At 40.1% G+C, this 16,834-nt stretch overlaps 1 long non-coding RNA gene across 1 annotated transcript; it reads right to left on the bottom strand.

Moving 5' to 3' along the window:
• Window positions 1-1,389: 1,389 nt before the first annotated feature.
• On the bottom strand, window positions 1,390-16,557 carry LOC144583234 (uncharacterized). Its single transcript, XR_013536928.1, has 2 exons — window positions 16,422-16,557; window positions 1,390-8,311 (listed from the first exon to the last, which is right to left on the bottom strand). It is a non-coding gene; the product is annotated as an uncharacterized LOC144583234 (long non-coding RNA).
• Between the last annotated feature and the right edge of the window lie 277 nt (window positions 16,558-16,834).

Here is a 16,834-nt window from a genome sequence, read left to right as displayed (position 1 = left end):
TGCTTTAGTATTCCTCTAAATAGCCTGCATGAATGGAAAGAGAACAGTATTTCACTCTGAGGTAAAACTGTCTTTCTGCCCATCATGACAGGAAGTGTCAGGAACCCAGGTAAAGTATCAATATGAAACAAAGAGAGGTAGTGAATATTCACCTACCCAACCCCAGTAACTATTCCTTGTCCTAAGCAAAGATATTCAAACTCTTTTGCTTCTGGTAACTCTCCAAAATGTTTGGGCAGCCTGACTGGCTATTGTATACCGCCAGTCAAAATTGATTCTTTGTTGAGTAATGACTGGACCAATGTTTTGCTCACTTCTGTGACCTATCTTTCCAACTTTCATATTGAAATTCAACAGTGATAAATCAAGGTGCCCTAACTTTATTCTGGCATCAACTGAAAAGACTAACAGCACCACCCACCATATCTGTGTCGTCTCATTGCATTCAAAAGGTATCCATGGGAACTGTGCAAGTTTAGAAATAAAGTACAGTATAGTAGTGCAACAGAAATATGGATAGCAAGACCCCAGTCACTTGGCACAAGTTCAAAAACGAGATCAAACTGAAATAGGTTATGTTGGTACTTTGAACATCTGGCAGCTTGTAAAGTGCTGTTAGATAGTATAATAATATAACATTGAGACTGGGAAGGGAACAAAGATTAAATTTACAGTATAAATGCATTTATGTAAAACATTTTAAAATTATTGATTTTTTGTGCTCTGTATTTCAAAGCCAAGTAATTCAAAGATAAACGATCATTTTAGTTTATTTTGTTGTGGTTGTTTTTTTTTTTTTTTGAGATTTTCCAGTTGCAGGTAATGCAGGTATTGTTCTTGCTGCAAAGAAGTTGAGCTTTCTCTCAATCTCTGTCTCTCCCTCTTCCTCTCTCATTCTCTGGCTCTTTTCTTATTCTGTCTTTTTGTATATTAAAGGATGAGTATATAAGGATATAAGGATAAATATAAAATAAACGTTCAAATAGTAGTAAAAAATGGCAGGAGAAACCAAAGAAATTCATCATAGTGTTTGTGAACTGAGGTTTCAATTTACAGGAAGTCTAGGCATTGTCTAATGTTTTCTTGATTTGTGCAACCCAGCATGCAAGAGATACTGTCTACAGAGGCTTTTTAACTTATGGCAATTTATTTCCAATTTTTAATAACATAATTATAATAAATAGTTTAGTACCAACAAAACAACTCATTTCAATAAAATTAATATAATAGGATTTAAAATTAATTATTTGCTTTTGAAAGCAAGTTAAAACCCAGCTTTTTACCCAGGCCTTTACAGTCTCACCCCTTTGTAAAATTAATTTTATATTAAGTCCTTGGTTCACAACTCTGAGTCTTGACTATTTGTGGGACTGGGGGTTTTATAAGGGGTTTTTGTTTTTCATATGTTCATTTAAAAAAATCTGTTTTTAATATACTCATGTTATTTTTGGAAGCCATCCAGAGTAGTGGCTTGTCCACTAAATGGGTGGGGTATAAGCCTAAACAAATCAATAAAATAAACAATATCCATCATTAAAACACAGTAGCAATCATGGCTGACTGTTGAATTAAAATATTAGATCAGTTAGTAAGACTGGATGAAGAATTCCTGTCATTTTCCACATTGCAGTCTCTCTATCACTTATCTGATAATGTATAGCAATATCAAGAATTACAACACCTTTGGACATGTATATATAAGTAATCAGAGCTCCACATACTCCTGCTGTTTAGATATATTAATAGCATCCTTAGAGAAACTGAATCCAACAACAGATGTTTACCTGTTAAAAAAATATTTAATGTGAACCCACCTACCCCACAAAGAAAAAAAGAACACACACATTTGGTTTGAAGCAAAAAGTTATGGTTGAAGCTTAGAAAGTGAGGTCATTCAGATCATATATCAACCACCCTTTTGAACATGCACACTTTTATTTACCTTAAATTGCATCCCAAGTAAACACAAGAGGAGAACACTATTATTTGATAGTCTAACAAGAAGTAAAAAAAGCCTCTGCTTATCTAAGAATAAAACGATGAAGCATAAGCCTTTCTTCCCTTGATCTTATAGATTGGATTGGTAAATGTAATATAATATAATCTTGGAACTGCAGAGCTGGATGGGACCTTACGGATTATCAAATCCAGCCCCTGTCAAGGAGGCACAGTGGGGAATTGAACTCCCAACCTTTGGTTCCACAGCCAGATGTCTAAACCACTGACCTACTCAGTTTAAGTAGCTTTGTGTAGGAATGAACTACAGACCTATTGTTTGTCAATATTGACACTACAAAATCTTGTGTTTTATTTCAACTTCTTCCCACAACTGGTTATATATTACATAGGGAATGGGATAGTTAGTTGGATTATGTAGTAGTGTTTATTTTGGCTGGAAGTTAAGTACAAGAAGAGCATATTGATGTGCCTATATTTTAAGTGAGGAGAGAGAGTTGGTCCATAGTCTTAATTTCCTTAGTTTGAAAGGAACAAATTCAGCCACCATGATTTTCTTTGGTTTCCCCTCCCCCTTTTGGGGAATATTCTTGTTTTTTTTAAATGTAGAAACACATAGGCATTATTGTCGAGAAAATAACATCTGGCTTTATTGAATAAGCAATTTTTAAAAAATGCCATATAAATTAACAATGCATGCAATGCTCGAAGAAACCTTGGAATTTTAAGATGGCAGAAGTAGTGAAGGAGTGAATCTGGAATACTGATAATTCAGAATGTCAACTTGATTTATGTTCATCTTTTAATAACACACAGGCACAAACTTATCATTGTCCAACAATTGTAAATCACAGAGACAGCTCTTCTCATATGGTTGTAAATGCTTGGAGGGAACATCCAATTGTACTTCCCCCCCCCTTTAAGGTTATTCTCCAGGATACCTGTGTGGAGATGTTCAGGTTTTTCCCCCCAAAATACATTACTTTGAGAAACTCCTCCTGGTCCCCCCCATCCATGCATAAAGGTGGGGTTGATTTTGAGATCAGCATAGCCCTGTATCTATTTAGCACATCTCCCATCCAAAATTATACCTGCGATTAGAAAGATGCTTCAGACAGTCATAATTTTATGCTTAAAAACATGACGATGACGACGATGACATTTGGAAAGTTATTACCTGTAGCTAAGAACTCCATGTATGTTTCTCAGTTCCTAAGCCTTCCTATCCTTTAAGACTCAAGTCATTGTGGGCAAAAATGTGGTTCTCCAGATACTGTTCTATTGCAATTCCCAGGATTCCACACCCTTGACTATGTGAGTTAGGACTGACAGGAGTTGCAATTTAACAAACTGGGGAGCCAAACTTTGCCCACCCAACATAACAGTTTTAGATTGTAATAGTCCCAAGAACTAGTAGATGAACAACATTGTCCACACTAAGATTTGCATCTCAGTAAACATGCATGGAATTGCTCCATTATCCACATGGTCTCCATCTTTTGGACAGTAGGTCATTAAATAAATAATTTCCCACTTATTTTTTTAAATAAGAGATCAATTCCCTATTTTACAATTAGTGGCTAAGGAAATTTGAGTTATAAATTTTCTAGTATACATTGCATGTACTTGGTGAGATTTGACATAATTATGAAACCTGCTTTGAATAAATAATGTATATTAGCACTAGAAAATTCAAAATTCAAATAAATAATAATAAATGTTCTGTTGGTTATTTGGGGGGGAGGGTTCTCCGTTGTTTGCCATTTCCTTTACTCTATTGCCTAAAACTAAAACATTTCTCAGTGGAAAGGTAGAGAAACATTTTTGTGACTGGTTGGTTGATTAAATGCAGAGTTGCCAGGTCAACAGCTGCTCATTCCTTGAGGTTTCAGGACCAAAGCCTGAGGCCAGGGAGCAGACCCTTTTAATGTCTGAAATAGGCCTTTGTGGTGTCACAGAAGTAGGGTGGGCAAAGTTTATGATGAGAGAATATACCACTACCATCAAGCCTCTGTGCAACTGCTAACAGGGCTGATGCAAGAACTCACAGGAGTTAGAATGTTTGTACCCCACTCTCTGCTCTCAATGGTATGACGGATGTGACATCACTGTGCCAGAACTCCAGGAGCAATGGCACAGAATTGGGAAGAGAACCAGTGGAAACATGCTCTTAGGCGCATCATGCCATTTCTATCAACATGTATATAAACTCCTTCACATTAAGCCCTGGTGCAAGCTGTGAATGATGGCTAGGAGTGCACCGGCTTTAAAGCCAACTCACACACAAAAATCAAATCATCTCCTCCTCACCCTGAGATCTGACTCCCTACCTAGAGATCCAGAGAAACACAGAAATCCTCAGAAACTTTAGTTGGCACCCTCAAACCTGACACTGTATCCTCTAGCCCAGTGATCCCCAACCTTGGGCCTTCAGATTGTCTTGGACTACAACTCCCAGAAGCCTTCACCACCACCTCTGCTGGCCAGGATTTCTGGGAGTTGAAGTCCAAAAACATCTGGAGGCCCAAGGTTGAGGACCGCTGCTCTAGCCATTTGGAAGAGATCTTGCTTTGTTTCATTTTTTGGCAACACTGAATTTTTCCTTACCCTTTCCTATATGGTTTTAGTCTTGTTGAATCTTCTTATGATGACTTTGAAATCCTTCTGTCATATTTCTTTGATTATTCTCTTGGTTTCCGTTCTTTAATTGTTTAATTTATTTTAATTGTATGTAAAGGGTGATGTAGCTTACTACCTTAAGTAAAGGTATTGTTTCATTGTTTCATTTTTGCTTGCATATGGCCTGTCATAATTAATTGCTGCTGCACTGATATTGACATTAACTGCTGGACTTTTTCTTTGTCAAGTCCTTCGGAGAAAAAAAGATCTGTTCTAGTGGAAAAACACACATGGAAATATAACTACTTTACCTCTTTTCTGAAAAACACCTGAAATGTAGGTCAACTATTGCATTTTCCCAATGCCTTGGTAGTGGATATATCATTGTGCGATCTAGCCACAAAGCAAAAGGAAAGTCAAAGGTGAAAACAGGAGGCTATTGTCAAAATGCTTTGTATCGATTAGCTTCAAAGGGGAAATTGCTCCTTGAAGCCAGCTTTAGGTGAAAAATCCCTTGTGCAGCTCACGTTTCTTCAGACAATTAAAAGAAATAAAAGGACAGGAGCTTTGACCAGACTCTGTGTTGGAGCTTACAGTTTACGACGTTCATGTTTCACTGCATCTCCACCAAAGAAGTTATCTTAAATGTGGAAAACATATGAGCTGAAACTGGAGAAGATAATCACATGGACCACAATGGAGCAAAACCTGTGAATTTATTGTAGCTTTAGAAACTGATCATGGGGGGTGGTGAATGCCATTGCCTCACATTTGTCTCAATGAGAAATCAGGCAGCTGAGCTTCCCAAAGAGATTAAATCTTCTACTCTACCAGTATACAGAAGAGTGTAACATGACTTGATTGGCCCTTCTTCCTCCCAAGAATCTCAGAACCTTTTTGACACTGGCTTTGCGCCATTTCACACTCTTTTCTGTCAAAAAGCAAACAAGGCATCCATGTGGAACATCTCAGTAGAATAGCAAGATCCTTTCATTAGATGGAAACAAGATCTTCATCTTTTGATTTGTGTTATTAATGGGTTTTCAATGCTATTATCCTGCCTGTTTAAAATATATATATATATGGTTGACAATAGAAGTACACACAGTCTTTATACAAATGTGTAGAATTTGAATCAAGGGTATTTGTAAAATCCTTATATGCCCATGAGGTGGAGGAAAGAGTTGTTCATCATCCACAGTACCACTCTCATGGACCCTTTGTGTTCCATCAAGCATGCACAGGGTTAAAAGGTTTTTAACCAGACACCCAGCAGCTTGAACTGAGGAAATGGACATTGAAAAAACTCTGCTACTGGTGCTATGGAAGTACAGCAAAGATTAGACCCTCCTTTCCTCTTCTTTACCTGGTTGTCATCAATCTCCATGGGAATCCCCAGGAAATAATTCATACACTTTCTGTACACCATGTTCCCCACAAACATATTGACACTACATTTTCCTTTGGTCCCAGAGAGCTCTCACGCTTAAGATTTCACAATGTGTTGCCTGCATCAGATACCGAACCCTGTATACACAATAAGCCATAAAAGCTTCTGCTATGTTTCCCTGAAATTCTAATATAGTTCAGTTAACCATCCAAAAGTAGCTACAGTTACATATCAAACCACAAATTGATTAAGTAAATACATTGTTAGTTTAGCTGTAAAAGATCAGAAGCGGTTCACCTTCCTTGCTGAGTATTTTGAAAGGTGGCATTTAAAATCTTTTAATCTGGACTCTGAGACAGCACTTATCTTGGACCTACAGAAAAAAGGGTCAATCTGGAATGATTTTATGACAAGAGCTTTGTGTATGATCAAGATTTATTTGACAGCGTCTTCCTTTAGCAATCCTGTATCGTCAGTAAACAGCATACTACAGTGTAGCACTCAATATATCTTACATTTTCCACTCTGACTTGCATTGCTTGGTGTTTCATTTCATATCAGTTATCGTGGCTGCCTTTCAGATCCATCGCCATAAGAGTAAATGAATGTCAAATGTAGATATCAAGAATCTGTAATCTAAATTCATTATTTAGCAGAGAACCAAGTTTTCTCATTATTATGTCCCAAAAAACACTCAAGATTATAATTTACCAAAAATCACACAATAAAAGAAGTTAAATTGGGGATACATTTAAAAGGTGGAGTAATTTCTCTATTTCTCTCTCTCTCTGACTTACTCTCTCTCTCTCACACACACACACACGCCATATTTCAGACTATGCAATATTTGCAGCTTTGGAAGTGTACTTGGAAATGGCCTTATTTTGGAATGCCCAAGTAGTTTTTATGTCCTATAGCACCATTTCACTTGTACAACAGCTGATTGCCACTCGCCTCCCCAGATAGAAACAACCTGCCTTTGAAGACTATGTGGGAAGATCGATTTGTACACAATACAGCAAAAGGATTGTTAACTAAGGCTTGCTAAATGTTGTGTATCTCCAGTCTAGAAGCTAATAAACTGTTTGCTGCTCTGTTTCTTGGCACAATTCAGTGTGCTAGTTCTTCCCTTTAAAATCCTAAGAACCTGGGCATTTGAAAGATTAGGTAGAACTTGCCCATGTTTTAAGATCATTCTCAGAAGGCCTCCTCCATTTGAGAAACAAAGCATTTGTTTAATAAAAGGTGTGTTTTTTTAAAAAAAAATCCCAAACAAAGATATATGACAGGCACTATATTTCTGGCTAACTCACAGCTTCTGCTTGTTTAGTTATAATTGCAAAAAAATTAGCCTCCTGTACAAACTTGGAGAATAAAAAACAGTCTCTGATTCACTTCTGAAGTACTTTCTCACCCTGATGGGATTCCATTGTAAAGAAGATTCACAATAGTGTTAGCCGTGTGATTAGTGCTCAGAGTAGAGGCTGGATTTCATGCTGTTGTTATATGCCATCCTGATAGGGCTTTTCATGTACAGCTGTTAAATTTCCTGGACTTGCCAAGAATTCCAGTGTCTCCCCGGTTATAAACAACCTACACAGAACCTAAGTATGTCACTTCTGTTTCGTGGCACCTGGGTTTATCAGAAAAATCATGGAGGTTTTTTGTCTCTACACGTTACACTGGCTGGAAGAAGAAACAACCCCCAGTGGTCAAAAACATACATTTACTAAGACAATTTTTGCTCCAGCTGTTTTTTGTCTGGTTTTTTTAAAAGGCAAACAACCCATACACGGAAATGGGCTGCAACTTGGAGATAGTGCTTGCAACTAGAGATGGGTACAAACTGTCAAAATGGCAGTTTGTCTTGGTTTGTGGTTTATGAAAATCCATGAACCACAAAGTTATGATTTTTTTCCCAAACAAACAATGAATTGACTTGTTGATTCATTCAGGATTCTTTTTTAAAAAAACAGACCCATGTTTGTGTTAAAAAAGAAAATAAAACAACCTCAATTGCTCCTCGTCCCCACATCCTGCCTCCCACCCTCTTCCCACTGCTCCTCGCATATCCCTGCCTCTTATTTTATTATTATGATGATGATGATGATGATGATGATGATGATGATGATGATGATAGTTAGCTGACCCATCAGCCAGCCCCAGATGGTTCCTAATTGCTTTCAAAGACATGAGAACGAACCTCCACATAGAATGTGAACACATTAAGATGTCTCCTGGGCGGTGACAGCATCCTGTCATTTGAGCCTTCTATTCTGGAAGCCCAATTGGATGAGTGACTATACAACTTCTGCCCTACTGAAACCTGAAGTCTTACCCCAGGTCCTGAAATGGAAAAAAAGAAAAGAAAAGAAAAAGAAAACGAACAGGAATACATCCAGCATACACAACATAACTATACTGACATGTTTTTCAGTCATCTGGTAGCTTTCATTGCAAAGAATTATCAAGCTCACTGGAGAATATGAGCCCAAATCCACAATCCATAATGGAAGTATATTTGGGGGGGGGGCAATTCTAAAGCCTATGAATAGGACTAGCGGGGAAATCTTGCTTAAGTGCCATGTCCATTTATCATGGCTTTCTTCAACTATGAGAAACTGTTTCCCATTAATATGTTTCAATCCGTATATCCAGAGTTCAAAACCTCATTCTGTCATGCCATTTAGCCTTGTTTTTGCAACATCACTCTACTGCCAAGCATTAGGGGAAAAATACATATACAGTTACAAAACTGGAAGTGAACCACACAATACCATAACCCACCAGAGAGAGAATAGAAGGCAAATGATTGAATTGTTTTTAGCCAAGTCAAAATATTTCTCAAGCACATTTTTCTACTTGTCAGTTGATGTTAATTAGAATAAGGCTTCTAGTAGATTAGCAAATGGTGCACAGTCCTATAGCAAGATGTCAAAAAAGACAGTCACTTTGAAATGGGTCATTATATCTTGGTCCAGCTATGAACACTTGGCAACATGCTGTGAGCAATTTGCAATACATTTCTCAGATAAAATTGCTCAGTAATAAATTTTTGAGTGAGTCCAGTTGACTGATGTGTTCCAACTTTGGGTTTGCAGCAATAGCACCCCATGAAAAGGAAAATACTAAGGGGAATCCCATCTTTTCCTCCCTTAACTTTGTCTATTTTGTCTATTCAACTGGAAGGACAGATACTGAAGCTGAGGCTCCAATATTTTGGCCATCTCTTTTCTTCCTGGAAAAGACCCTGATGTAGGGAAAATGTGAAAGCAAGAGGAGAAGGGGATGACAGAAGATGAGATGGTTGGACAGTGTCATTCAAGCTATGAACATGAATTTGACCAAACTCCGGGAGGCAGTGGAAGACAGGAGGGCCTGTTTAAACAACTAAACAACAGCAAAATAACTTGTTAATGCCCACTGGCCAGTTCTCCCTAAAGGAAATGATTAAGTATCTATGTCCTATTCTATTCTGGGTGTGGCTCATAGCATCCAATAGGAGTTAGTTCAAGGTAGGTAGAATTCAGTTTGCAAAGAAGAGTCACTATTTCTCAAATATGGAAAGTCAAGTTTATCCTGGTCTGGTCAAAGTAGGCAGGTCAAAAGAAAACAAGCAGTGGTTGTTCTGGGTTTTTCGGGCTCTTTGGCCGTGTTCTGAAGGTTGCCTTCGCGAATATATAAAACAAGCAGTGTCACAGCATATGAAAAGGAGGACCTTGTATAGCTCCAAATAGGTCCAGAAGAAGTGTATCCAGCTTGAACAGTAAAATAATGTTGCCTTCACAGAGAACACAAGTCTTCTGAAGGCTGGAGAAGATTCTGCCGAAAATTTACCCTCTGAGTTAATGGATGATAGCTGGAGGACTCTGAATACAACACTGACTGCATTACCCATGAGAAAGTAGCTGAGTCTCATCGACAACCTCTTCTTTCATTATGGAAGTTGTGAGGGTTCGTGAAAGACCATTGGCAAAAAAGTCAATGTTCAAACTTCTAAAAGTTGTTTTCAGACAACAAATATCCTTGTCTCTGACCTTTAGGATTTCTAACAGTCCCTGTTTTAAGTTATATCATTTTTGTTGTTGTTTAGTCAGTAAGTCGTGTCCGACTGCTTCGTGACCCCATGAACCAGAGCACGCCAGGCCCTCCTGTCTTCCACTGCCTCCTGGAGTTGGGTCAAATTCATGTTGGTACAGTAGCTTCGATGACAGTCCATCCATCTCTGTTGTCCCCTTCTCCTCTTGCGCTCACACTTTCCCAATCAGCGTCTTTTCCAGGGAGTCTTCTCTTCTCATGAGACGGCCAAAGTATTGGACCCTCAGCTTCAGGATCTGTCCTTCCAGTGAGCACTCACGTTTGATTTCCTTTAGAATTGATAGGTTTGTTCTCCTTGCAGTCCAGGGGACTCTCAAGAGCCTCCTCCAGCACCACAATTCTTCGGCAGTCAGCTTTATGGTCCAGCTCTCACTTCCATACATTGCTACTGAAAAAACCATAACTTTGACTATAAGGACTATGAGCCGCCTAGAGTGGTCCGGTGGTCCAGATAGGCGGGGTATAAATCAAATAAATAAATAAATTTGTTGGCAAGGTTATGTCTCTGCTTTTTATGCTGCTGTCTAGGTTTGTCATATAAGTTAAATAAGCAGGGAGACAATATACAGCCTTGTCGTACTCCTTTCCCAATTTTGAACCAATCAGTTGTTCAATAGCCAGTTCTAAATGTTGCTTCCTGTCCCACATATAGATTTCTCAGGAGATAGATAAGGTGATCAGGCACTCCCATTTCTTTAAGGACTTGCCATAGTTTACTGTGGTCCACACAGTCAAAGGCTTTTGCATAGTCAATGAAGCAGAAGTAGATGTTTTTTCTGGAACTCTCTGGCTTTCTCCATAATCCAGTGCATGTTAGAAATTTGGTCTCTAGTTCCTCTGCCCCTTCGAAATCCAGCTTATACTTCTGGGAGTTCTTGGTCCACATACTGCTGAAGCCTACCTTGGACGATTTGGGGCATAACTTTGCTAACATGTGAAATGTGTGCAATAGTACGGTTGTTGGAGCATTCTTTGGCACTGCCCTTCTTTGGGATTGGGATGTAGACTGATCTTTTCCAATCCTCTGGCCACTGCTGAATTTTCCAAACTCACTGGTATATTGAGTGGAGCACCTTAACAGCGTCATCTTTTCAGATTTTAAATAGTTCAATTGGAATGCCATCATCTCCACTGGCCTTGTTGTTAGCCATGCTTTCTAAGGCCCACTTGACTTCATTCTCCAGGATGTCTGGCTCAAGGTCAGCAAGCACACTATCTGGGTTGTCCGGGATATCCAACTCTTTGGAGGTAGAATACCTCTGTGTATTCTTGCCACTTCTTCTTGATGTCTTCTGCTTCTGTGAGGTCCCTACCATTTTTGTCCTTTATCATGTCCATCTTTGCACAAAAGGTTCCTTTAACGTTTCCAATTTTCTTGAACAGATCTCTGATTTTTCCCTTTCTATTATTTTCCTCTATTTCTTTGCACTGTTCATTTAAGAAGACCCTCTTGTCTCTCCTTGCTATTCTTTAGAAGTCAGCATTCAATTTTCTGTAACTTTCCCTATCTCCCTTGCATTTTGTTTCCCTTTTCTTCTCTGCTATTTGTAAGGCCTCATTGGACAGCCACTTTGCTTTCTTGTATTTCCTTTTCTTTGGGATGGTTTTTGTTGCTGCCTCCTGTACAATGTTATGAGCCTCCATCCATAGTTCTTCAGGCACTCTGTCCACCAAATCTAGTTCCTTAAATCTGTTCTTCCACTATGTATTCATAAGGGATTTGGTTTAGATTATACCTGACTAGCCCAGTGGTTTTTGCTCCTTTCTTTAGTTTAAGCTTGAGTTTTCCTATAAGAAGCTGATGATCACACCCACAATCAGCTCCAGCTCTTGTTTTTGCTGTATAGAGCTTCTCCATCTTTGGCTACAGAGAACATGATCAATCTAATTTCGGTATTGCCCATCTGGTGATGTCCATGTGTAGAGTTGCCTCTTGTGTTGTTCGAAAAGAGTGCTTGCGATTACCAGCTTGTTCTCTTTAAAAAAACTCTATTTGCCTTTGCCCTGCTTCATTTCAAACTCCAAACATACCTGTTGTTCCTTTTATCTCTTGACCCCTACTTTAGCATTCCAATCCCCTATAATGAGAAGAACATCTTTCTCTGGTGTCAGTTCTAGAAGGTGTTGTAAGTGTTCATAGAATTGGTCAATTTCAGCCTCTTCAGCATCAGTGATTGTTGCATAAACTTGGATTACTGTGATGTTGAAAGGTCTGCCTTGGATTCATATTGAAATCATTCTATCATTTTTGAGATTGTATCCCAGTACAGCTTTTCCCACTCTATTGTTGACTATGAGGGCTATTCCATTTATTCTACGGGATTCTTGCCCACAATAGTACATATGATAATTGTCTGAATTACCCGCATTCCCATTCATTTTATTTCACTGACGGCCAGGATGTCAATGTTTATTCTTGCCATCTCCTATTTCACCACATCCACCTTACCAAGGTTGATAGATCTTATATTCCAGGTTCCTTTGCAATATTTTTCTTTGAAGCATCGGACTTTCCTTTCATTTCCAGGTGCGTCCACAGCTGAGCATCCTTTCGGCTTTGGCCCAACCACTTCATTAACTCTGTAGCTACTTGTACTTTTCCTCTGCTCTTCCTCAGTAGCATGTTGGACGCCTTCCAACCTGAGGGGCCCATCTTCCAGCATCATATCTTTTAGCCTTTTGTTTGTGTTCGTGGGGTTTTCTTGGCAAAGATACTGGAGTGGCTTACCAATTCTTGCTCCAGGTGGATCGCGTTTAGTCAGAATTCTCCACTATGACCTGCCCATCTTGGGTTTCCCTGCACGGCATAGCCCATAGCTTCTCTGAATTACTCAAGCCCCTTCGCCATGACAAGTCAGCAACCCATGAAGGGGTATATCATTTACTCAGGTTAACTCGAGTAGAAGATTCAACCTCCTCAAAAGATCAGCTAGGGTTAACTGAGAAGTAATATACCAAATATACAAACGTCTGGACTAGGAACTGACTGATTGTTGAATTGAGCACTGACTGCCATAGACCACAGTTTTCTAATTTTTAAATCATGCCCACAGTCTGATCTATTTTTATTATGATGTTCCATATTGCTATTTCTGAAAATACCCCTAGTATATTTATATATTTTCTTGTGTTTTTCAATTGCTTTTTGAGATTTGGGTCCATTTAACAGGAAAGCAGCTACTGTAGGAAATGCCATGTACCGTATTTTTCGCTCCATAAGATGCACCGGACGTTAAGACGCACTTAATTTTTAAATACTGAAAATTAAAATAAAATAAAAATATATAAACAGAGCAAGTCCCACACTGGGACTGCCAAAAAAAATCACCAAAAAACAAAGCAACATAGAAACATGCATCCCATCCCAAATCTACCCTCCAAAACCCACCCAGAACATTTTTTAAAAAGTAAAAATTAAAATTATTTAATTTATTTAATATTTAAAAATTAAATACCAAAAAATGAAGTAAAAATAAATAAACAGAGCAAGTCCCATGCTGGGACTGCAAAAAAATCACCAAAACACAAAGCAACATAGAAACATACCCCCAGCCCAAATCTACCCTCCAAAACCCATGCAGAACATTTTTTAAAAAGTAAAAAGCAGCAACTAATGTTTAAATACCAAAAAATAAAGTAAAAATAAATAAACAGAGCAGGTCCCATGCTGGGACTGCAAAAAAATCACCAAAACACAAAGCAACATAGAAACATACCCCCAGCCCAAATCTACCCTCCAAAACCCATGCAGAACATTTTTTAAAAAGTAAAAAGCAGCAACTAATGTTTAAATACCAAAAAATAAAGTAAAAATAAATAAACAGAGCAGGTCCCATGCTGGGACTGCAAAAAAATCACCAAAACACAAAGCAACATAGAAACATACTCCCAGCCCAAATCTACCCTCCAATTCCCACGCAGAACATTTTTTAAAAAAGTAAAAACAGCAACTAATTTTTAAATACCAAAAAATAAAGTAAAAATAAATAAACAGAGCAAGTCCCATGCTGGGACTGCAAAAAAATCACCAAAACACAAAGCAACATAGAAACATACTCCCAGCCCAAATCTACCCTCCAATTCCCACGCAGAACATTTTTTAAAAAAGTAAAAAGCAGCAACTAATTTTTAAATACCAAAAAATAAAGTAAAAATAAATAAACAGAGCAAGTCCCATGCTGGGACTGCAAAAAAATCACCAAAACACAAAGCAACATAGAAACATACTCCCAGCCCAAATCTACCCTCCAATTCCCACGCAGAACATTTTTTAAAAAAGTAAAAAGCAGCAACTAATTTTTAAATACCAAAAAATAAAGTAAAAATAAATAAACAGAGCAGGTCCCATGCTGGGACTGCAAAAAAATCACCAAAACACAAAGCAACATAGAAACACACTCCCAGCCCAAATCTACCCTCCAATTCCCACGCAGAACATTTTTTAAAAAGTAAAAAGCAGCACCTTACCGGTCAAAAGCCTCCTGGAGGTCCTCAGAAGCCAGCAATGGTGGTGGTGGGGGACTCCCCACGGGGCCTGCTGAGGCCTCCAGAGGCCTGGGAAGCCAGCGATGGTGGCTGGGAGAGGCCCCACGGGGCCTGCTGAGGCCTCCGGAGGCCTGGGCAGCCAGCGATGGTGGCTGGGAGAGGCCCCCATGGGGCCTGCTGAGGCCTCCGGAGGCCTGGGAAGCCAGCAAAGGTGGCGGGGGGAGGCACCCACGGGGCCTGCTGAGGCCTCCGGAGGCCTGGGAAACCAGCTAAGGTGGCGGGGGGGGAGGCACCCACGGGGCCTACTGAGGCCTCCGGAGGCCTGGGAAGCCAGCGATGGTGGCTGGGAGAGGCCCCCACGGGGCCTGCTGAGGCCTCTGGAGGCCTGGGAAGCAAGCGATGGTGGCTGGGAGAGGCCCCACGGGGCCTGCTGAGGCCTCCGGAGGCCTGGGAAACCAGCTAAGGTGGCGGGGGGGAGGCACCCACGGGGCCTGCTGAGGCCTCCGGAGGCCTGTGGAGCCAGCGATGGTCGCTGGGGGAGGCCCCCGCGGGGCCTGCTGAGGCCTCCGGAGGCCTGTGGAGCCAGCGATGGTCGCTGGGGGAGGCCCCCGCGGGGCCTGCTGAGGCCTCCGGAGGCCTGTGGAGCCAGCGATGGTCGCTGGGGGAGGCCCCCGCGGGGCCTGCTGAGGCCTCCGGAGGCCTGGGGAGCCAGCGATGGTCGCTGGGGGAGGCCCCCGCGGGGCCTGCTGAGGCCTCCGGAGGCCTGGGGAGCCAGCGATGGTCGCTGGGGGAGGCCCCCGCGGGGCCTGCTGAGGCCTCCGGAGGCCTGGGCAGCCAGCAATGGTGGCATGGAGGGGACAGTATTCGCTCCATAAGACGCACGCACGTTTCCCACCAGTTTTTTTGGGAGAGAAAGTGCGTCTTATGGTGCAAAAAATACGGTAATTAAAGGAAAAATAAATAAGCCAGAACAGGTATTGTGTTAATTAGACAGCCATAATTAATTAGTTATATAAATAGCAGCTGAGAGGAAATCTGAACAGTGACACAGGACCATGAGCAATGTTAGGAAAGCCCAGAAGAGCAATGTAACAATTTCCTCTTCTTTTTACAGTTCGAATAAGAATTTCCTCTCAGAAGTTATTTGCACTTCAAGGAAAGCTTCCATTGGGAGACAGTATGAGTCTCCTTTGAAGTGGAAATATCAGCTTCAGAAAGGATATTTTTTTAGGATCACAATAGTTAAATACTCCTCCCTCCTACCCTTAGTATCAAATTTGCTAAGGCTGTCTCTCAACTACTGTTTATGTAACAAAAATGTAGACAGCAATTGAATTCACACAATTAATGTCCCATCTTGTTTGCATCTCATTTATCTCCAAGGAGGCAAGTTCACTTCACAATGAATGTGCAATGTGAAGGAAAAAGAAAACAAGTTCATATTTTCTTCGGCTTCCTTTCAAAAAATGTAACCCTGTTTATAGGCTAAATGCAACTCTTTTGTCACATCTGAGTTGTTCTGGATCCCAACATGAGGTGGATGTACAAGAAGAATAAAGCTTTCTACATTGAAGACCATGTTTCATTTTAATGAAGGAAATGACATGACTATATTTTTTTTTTTAAAAAAAGGTTCATTAATAATATCAATATATCAGTTAAGACCATTCAGCATTATCCCAAGGCAAATTTTTGCCTAGGGTAAAAGTCAAGTGATGTTCCTCCAAACTGTCTATAGATTACAGAAGTGAAATAGACTGACAGTTGTGTCTCACTGCAACACTGGTGAGGGAACTAGCATCCTCCACCTCATCTGAGAAGACTAGTTAGACCATATGAGACAGTCTGTCTGGAAGATACTCCTCTGTCTTACAGGTACTGCTTGTTGCCAGCTCCTCTGCATTATCCAGGATCTGTGGCCTGAGGTTGCCATCTCTTTCCCCAGACTGGCCTTTATGTAGAAATGCAATTGGATACTCTTCTTCCAACTGAGCTCATTTCTGGCATCCAAGCCTAGCTGGGACAAACGTAAGATTGTGAGAGATAATATGAAGTGAATAGCCTACCAATGAATGAAAAAGTTAGGTTGTAACAATCCTATTAACAATAAGGATTGGATATTCAATATTGTTAAGTCCAAGAAGTCAATGGCTATAAAAACCCCTCATATAAATGTAGTAAATACATAAATCTATTCAACTTTAGCACTATGTTAAGAGACTTGTGTAAAAGCCAGGTGTTTTACTAGTACTCATTAAAATTAATGGGAAGCTAGGACCTTCGTGA

The sequence above is a fragment of the Pogona vitticeps genome, chromosome 5 (assembly GCF_051106095.1).
Source record: "Pogona vitticeps strain Pit_001003342236 chromosome 5, PviZW2.1, whole genome shotgun sequence".
Classification (NCBI taxonomy): Eukaryota; Metazoa; Chordata; class Lepidosauria; order Squamata; family Agamidae; genus Pogona; species Pogona vitticeps.
The sequence above is the reverse complement of the archived record's forward strand: the minus strand, read 5'-3'. Positions and strand labels throughout refer to the sequence as shown.